Raw genomic sequence first — 6,937 nt, forward strand, 5'->3', positions numbered from 1 at the left:
TCTCTCTGTCCCCCTCTTTCTCTGTCCCTCCCTCTCGCGGTCCCCACTCTCTCTGTCTGCCCCCTCTGTTCCCCTCTCTATATCTCCCTCTTTCTTTCCACGCTCTCTCTATCCGTCCCCCCTCTCTCACTTTCTCCCCGTCTCTGTCCCTACTCTCTCTCTGTCCCCCCTGTCTGTCTGTCCTCCCCCTCTGTCCCCCTCGCTCACTGTCCCCCTCTCTCACTGTCCCCCCTCTCTCTGTCACCTCTCTCTTCCACCTCTGCCCCCCCTCTGTCTGACCCCCTCTCCCTTTGTTCCCTCCTCTCTCTGTCCCCTCTCTCTCTGTCCCCCCTCTGTCTCTGTCCCCCCTCTCTCTCTGTCCCCCTCTCTCTGTACTCCTCTCTCTGCCCCCTCTGCCGCCCCTCTCTCTGTGACCCCCACCCTCTCTGCCCCCCCTCCCCCCGATCTCTTCCGCTCTCTGACCCCCTCTCTCTGTCCCCACTCTCTCTGTAACCACTCTCTCTGTACCCCTCTCTCTCTTTCCCCCTCTCTCTATGTCCCCATCTCCGTCCCTCCCCTCTCTGTCCACCCTCTCTCTGACCCCCCTCTCTCTGTCCCCGTCTCTGTACACCCTCTCTGTTCCGCCTTCTCGGTCCCAGCCCTCTCTCGGTTCCCCCTCTCTCTGTCCTTCTCTCTCTGTCCCTCTCTCTCTGTCCCTCTCTCTCTGTCCTCCTCTCTCTGTACACACTCTCTCTGCCCCCTCTCTCTGTTCCCCTCTCTCTGTCCCCGTCTCTCTCTGTACCCCCTCTCTCTGCCTCCCTCTCTGTCCCCCCTCTGTCTGTCTCCCTCTCTCTGTGTTCCCCTCTCTCTCTGTCACCACCCCTCTCTCTATACCCCCTCTAAATCCCCTCTCTCTCTGTCCCCCCTCTCTCTGTCACCACCCCTCTCTCTATACCCTCTCTCTCTACCCCACTCTCTGTCTCCCCTCTCTCTTTCCCTTCTCTCTGTCCACCTCTCTCTCAATCCCACCTCTCTCTGTCCCCCTTTTTCTCTGTTCCCCCTCTCTGTATCCCACTCTCTGTCCCGCCTTCTCGATCCCAGCCCTCTCTCTGTACCCGCTCTCTCTGTCCCCTCACTCTCTCTGTCCTTCTCTCTCTGTCACCACTTCTCTCTGTCACCCCGCTCTCAGTCCGCACCCTCTGTCGCCGTCTCTCTTTACCCCTCTCTCTGACCCCCCTCCCTCTCCCCCCACCTTTCGGTCCAAGCCCTCTCTCTGTACCCCCTCTCTGTGTCCCCCCTCTCTCTCTGTCCCCCTCTCTCGTTCACCCCCTCTCTGACACCCTCTCTCTGACTCCCCTCTCTCTGACTCCCCTCTCTCTGTTCCCCCTCACTCTGAGCCCCCCTCTCTGTTCCCCCAATCTCTGTCCCGCCTTCTCGGTCCCAGCCCTCTCTATGTACCCTCCCTCTCTCTGTCCCCCCTCTCTCTATCCATCTCTCTCTGTCGCCCCCTCTCTGTCCCCGCTCTCTCTGTCCCCCTCTCTCTGTCCCCCCTCTCTCTGTCCTCCCCTCTCTCTTTGTCTGTCTCCCCTCTCTGTCACTACCCTCTGCCCCCTCTCTCTGTCCCCCCTTTTCTCTGTCCCCCGCTATCAGTCCGCCCCCTCTGTCCCCGTCTCTATTTACCCGTCTCTCTGACCCCCCTCTCTGTTCCCCCACCCCCCACCCCCGTTCCCCCTTCTAGGTCACAGACCTCTCTCTCTACCTCCTCTCTCTGTCCCCTCACTCTCTCTGTTCCCCCTCTCTGTCCCCCTTCTCTCTATCCCCCTCTCTCTATCTCCTCTCTCTGTCCCCCCTCTCTCTCTATTCCCCCCTATCCCTATCCCTCCTCTCTGTCCAGCCTTTTCGGTCCCAGCCTTCTCTGTCCACTCACTCTCTCTGTCCCCCCTCTCTGTGTCCCCCCCTCTCTGCCCCCTCCCTGCCCCCTCTCTCAGTCCCCCTCTCTGTCCCCCGTCTCTGTTCCCCCCTCTCTGTTCCCCCTCTCTCTATCCCCCTCTCTCTACCTCCTCACTCTGTCCCCTCTCTCTCTCTATCCCCCCTCTCCCTATCCCCCCTCTCTGTCTCGCCTTCGCGGTCCCAGCGCTTTCTCTGTACCTCTCTCTGTGTCTCCCTCTCTCACTGTTCCCACACTCTCTGTCCCATCTCTCTGTACCCCCTCTCTCTGACTCCCCTCTCTGAACCCCCCTCTCTGTCCCCCATTCTCGGTCTCAGCCCTCTCTATATACCCCCTCTCTCTGTCCCCTCACTCTCTCTGTTCCCCCTCTCTCTATCCCTCTCTCTCTGTCCCCCCTCTCTGTCACTTCTCTCTCTGCCCTACTCTCTCTGTCCCCCTCTCTCTGTCCCCCCCTCTCTGCCCCCATCTCTCTGTCACCCCTCTCTCTTTCCCCCCTCTCTCTGATCCACCCTCTCTGTCCCCCTCTCTCTGTATCCCCCTCTCTCTGTCCCCCCATCTGTTTTCCCTACTCCTTTCTGTCCTCCCCTCTCTCTGTCGCCACTCTCTCTGTCTGTCCTCACTGTCTGTCCTCTCTCTTTCCTCCCCTTTCTTTACCCCGCACTCTCTGCCCCCTCTTTATGTCCCCCCTCTCTCTGCGCCCCCCAGCTCTCTGTCCCCCCTCTCAATTTCCCCCCTCTCTCTGTCCCCACGCTCTCTCTGTCCCCCCTCTCTGTACCCCCCGCTCTGTCACCCTCGTCTCTGCCACCCTCTCACTCTGTCCCTCCCTCTCCCTCTGGCCCCATCTCTCTGTCCACCCCTCTCTCTCTGCACCCCTCTCTCTGTCCCCCCTCTCTCTTCCCTCTCTCTCTCCCCTTTCACTCAACCCTCTCTCTCCCCCACTTTCTTGTCCCCTCTCTGTCTGTCCCGCCTGTCTCTCTGAACCCCTCTCTCTCTGACCCCCGCTCTCTCTCTCTGACCTCCCCCTCTCTTTCCCCCTTCTCTCTGTCCCCCCTCTCTCTGTCCCCCTCTTTCTCTGTCCCTCTCTCTCGCGGTCCCCACTCTCTCTGTCTGCCCCCTCTGTTCCCCTCTCTATTCCCACCCCTCTTTCTTTCCACGCTCTCTATCCGTCCCCCCCTCTCACTTTCTCCCCGTCTCTGTCCCTACTCTCTCTCTGTCCCCCCTCTCTCTCTGTCCTCCCCCTCTGTCCCCTTCGCTCACTGTCCCCCTCTCTCATTTTCCCCTCTCTCTGTCACCCCTCTCTCTTCCACCTCTGCCCCCCCTCTGACCCCCTCTCCCTTTGTTCCCTCCTCTCTCTGTCCCCTCTCTCTCTGTCCCCCCTCTGTCTCTGTCCCCCCTCTGTCTCTGTCCCCCCTCTCTCTCTGTCCCCCTCTCTCTGTACTCCTCTCTCTGCCCCCTCTGCCGCCCCTCTCTCTGTGACCACCACTCTCTCTACCCCCCCACCCCGATCTCTCCCGCTCTCTGTCCCCCTCTCTCGGCCCCCCCTCTCTCTGCACCTCCTTCTCTCAGTCCCCCTGCTCTCAGTCCGCCCCCTCTGTCCCCCTCTCTCTTTGCCCCTCTCTCTGTCCATTCCTCTCCGTCTCCCTGTCCCCCCTCTACTGCACCCTCGTCTCTCTGTACCACCTCTCTCTCTGTCCCCGTCTTTCTGTACCACCTCTCTCTGCCCACTCTGCCTCTCCTCTCTCTCTGTCCCCCCGCTCTCAGTCTGCCACTTCTGTTCCCCTCGCTCTTCCCTCCTCTCTCATTCCCCCTCTCTCTGCCTTCCCCTCTATCTGACTCCGTCTCTCTGTCCCCCTATTTCTCCCTCTTTACTGCGCCCCTGTCTCTCTGTCCCCCCTTCTCCCTGTTTGCACCCTCTCTGTCGCCCTTCTCCCTGTCCCCACTCTCTCTGTAACCACTCTCTCTGTACCCCTTTCTCTCTGTCCCCCTCACTCTATGTCCCCATCTCCGTCCCTCCCCTCTCTGTCCACCCTCTCTCTCTGCCCCCCTCCAGTCTGCCCACTCTCTCTGTCTCCACTCTCTCTATCCCCCTCTGCCCCCTCTCTCTGTACCCCTCTCTCTCTGTCCCCCTCTCTCTATGTCCCCATCTCCGTTCCTCCCCTCTCTGTCCACCCTCTCTCTGACCCCCCTCTCTCTGTCCCCGTCTCTATATACCCTCTCTGTTCCGCCTTCTCGGTCCCAGCCCTCTCTCGGTTCCCCCTCTCTCTCTGTCCCTCTGTCTCTGTCCCTGTCTCTCTGTCCCTCTCTCTCAGTCCCCCTCTCTCTGTACCCACTCTCTCTGCCCCCTCTCTCTGTTCCCCTCTCTCTGTCCCCCTCTCTCTCTGTACCCCCTCTCTCTATCCCTCTCTCTTTGTCACCACCCCTCTCTCTATACCCCCTCTTACTCCCCTCTCTCTGTCCCCCCTCTCTCTCTGTCACCACCCCTCTCTCTATACCCCCTCTCTCTTTCCCCTCTCTCTGTGCCCCTCTCTCTCAATCCCACCTCTCTCTGTCCCCCTCTTTCTCTGTTCCCCCTCTCCCTATCCCCCTCTCTGTCCCGCCTTCCCGGTCCCAGCCCTCTCTCTGTACCCCCTCTCTGTGTCCCTCTCTCTCTGTATCCCTCTCTCTCTCTCTGTCCCCTCTCTCTCTGTCCCCTCTCTCTCTGTCCCCCTCTCTGTGCCCCTCTCTCTCTGTCCCCCTCACTCTGTCCCCCTCTCTCTGTCCCCTCTCTCTGTCCCCCTCTCTCTCTGTCCCCTCTCTCTGTCCCCCTCTCTCTCTGTGTCCCTTTCTCTCTGTCCCCCTCTCTCTGACCCCTCTCTCGTTATGTCTCCCTCACTTTATCCCTCACCTTCTCTCTCTCTCTCTCTGTCTCTGTCTCTCTCTCTCTCTCTCTCCCTGCTCCTTCACTCCTTCACTCTCTCTCCACCTTCTCTCACTCTCGATCCACCTCCCTCGGTCTCTCTTTCTCCTCACCTCCCTCTGTTTCTCTCTGACTAAATATCTCTCCCTCCTGCCCCTCCCTCCCTCTCTGACGCAGTCTGTCTCCCTGACGCGTCCCTCTCCCTCTGATCCAGAGACTGGGGAGTGGGGTACTGGGTGGTGCTGTGGTTGCATGTGGTTGCATGTGGTTGAAAGGGTGGTTGTGAGATGACAGAGAGATGTGGGAGATGGGAGGAGGGGGAAAAATGGTGTGGAGACGGAATTGCGGGAGGGAGACAGAGACGGCAGGAGAGAGAGAGAGAGAGAGTGCAGGGGAGGGGGGAGAGGAAAGAGTGGAGGCAGGTGGAGAGAGTGGGGGAGAGGAAATGGGGAGGCCACGTTGGAGTGGCGGGGTGCAGAGTGAGTTAAACCCAGCTCCTGAGCTCAGGGCCCGGTGCCCTCCCCTTCCCTGAGGACCAGGACTTGGGGCTGAGTCTGTCTCTCTCCAGCTCAGTTTCTCCAACACAAAGACACACACCAACATCGGTCACTCTGCTGCTCGGCACGCTTTAATCAACATTTTTATTGGTTACAAATGGAAGTGATGGATACAGTCAGTGGGATGGTGCCTTTTCTCACTGGCCCCTGAGTTGTGAGAAACATTGAAATGTTTCCCTGTAACCCCCCTGTGGGATAAGGATGGACAAACCAATGCTACCCTCAGTCTGTTACTACAGCGACAGGCTGCCCCATCGCTGAAACACTGAACTGAAATGAGAAAATCCCGGATAGATTGATTAATGAGGGAATTTGATGGATGGATGGATCTGGGTGAAGGGATATTTCAGCACATTCTTCAGCTGCTGCCTGAACTTAGTCTGGGTCACGGCATAAATCGCGGTGTTTGTGCAGCAACTGAGGAGCTGCAGCATGAAGCCCAATTCCAGCACAATGTAATCGAGATACACAGACCGATATCCAAACACCCACATCCGACTCCATATAGAATACAGCATTAACATTGACCATAACAGAATGAAATTGGCCGAGATCACAAACAGTAAAATGATGGATTTTTTTCGGTTTCTCATTTCAGTGTCAGACTGAGCGTCCCCATTGGTGTGAGCGCGGAGTCTCCTGCGGGATCTGCTGGTCACTACAATGTGTCTGACGGTGAGAACATTGAGCAGCAGAATCAGGAGAAATGGGACGCACGGGGTTAGAATGTGGTGGAGGAACTCGATTGTGACCCAGACACTGGAGGATCGAACAGCGATTGTTCCACCACAAAACCAGGGCTAGTTCCCCAGTGAATACCGAGCTGAGAGCATAAAATACCAGAAAATGTTCTTTAAACAGCTCAGCAGAGTCACTGCTCCCAGAAACACAGCCGCCGTTTTCTCACTGCAATATTTACTTTTCAGCTTCTGGCAACAAATGGCCACAAACCGATCAAAGGTGAAAGTGACGGTGAACCAGACAGAGCAGTCAGTGGCTGCATAAAGCAGGATGGCGTGGATATTACACACGGGGACGGAGTTTAGGAAATTAAACTGTTCCCGATAAACAATGGGAATGTGTCTCAGTATCAGGTCGAGGATAATGACCAGGAGATCCGCCGCTGCCATGGCCCCCAGGTAACGTCTGACACATGGAGACAATCCACAATCTTTATAAAGCAGGACGTAGATGGTCACTACGTTAACTGTGAGGAAGGAAAACAAACCCATTATCCATCAGCCTGGAGGCAAAGGGACCCGTTTGATCGGGGACCCAGTGAGATTTTCAAATGTGTCCCTGCATTCAGGGATTTATTAAAATAATCGGAGCTGGAGTAACAAATGGGAAGGTCGGAATTACTGACAAAAATGTCAGTTACAGAATGTCAGGGACAGAACGTTCCGGGGAATGTCAGTTATAGAATGTTGGGGACAGAACATTCCGGGGAATGTCAGGTATAGAATGTCAGGGACAGAACGTTCCGGGGAATGTCAGTTATAGAATGTCAGGGACAGAACGTTCAGGGGAATGTCAGTTATAGAATGTCAGGGACAG

The 6,937-nt window shown here is 57.3% G+C and overlaps 1 pseudogene; it reads right to left on the reverse strand.

Annotated features, from left to right (window-relative positions):
- Positions 1–5,679: 5,679 nt before the first annotated feature.
- On the reverse strand, positions 5,680–6,510 carry LOC148137978 (putative G protein-coupled receptor 139; annotated as a pseudogene).
- Positions 6,511–6,937: the final 427 nt, after the last annotated feature.

The sequence above is a fragment of the Chiloscyllium plagiosum genome, unplaced genomic scaffold (genome assembly GCF_037043375.1).
Source record: "Chiloscyllium plagiosum isolate Xiang-an unplaced genomic scaffold, Cpla_swu_hap1 HiC_scaffold_42, whole genome shotgun sequence".
NCBI lineage: Eukaryota > Metazoa > Chordata > Chondrichthyes > Orectolobiformes > Hemiscylliidae > Chiloscyllium > Chiloscyllium plagiosum.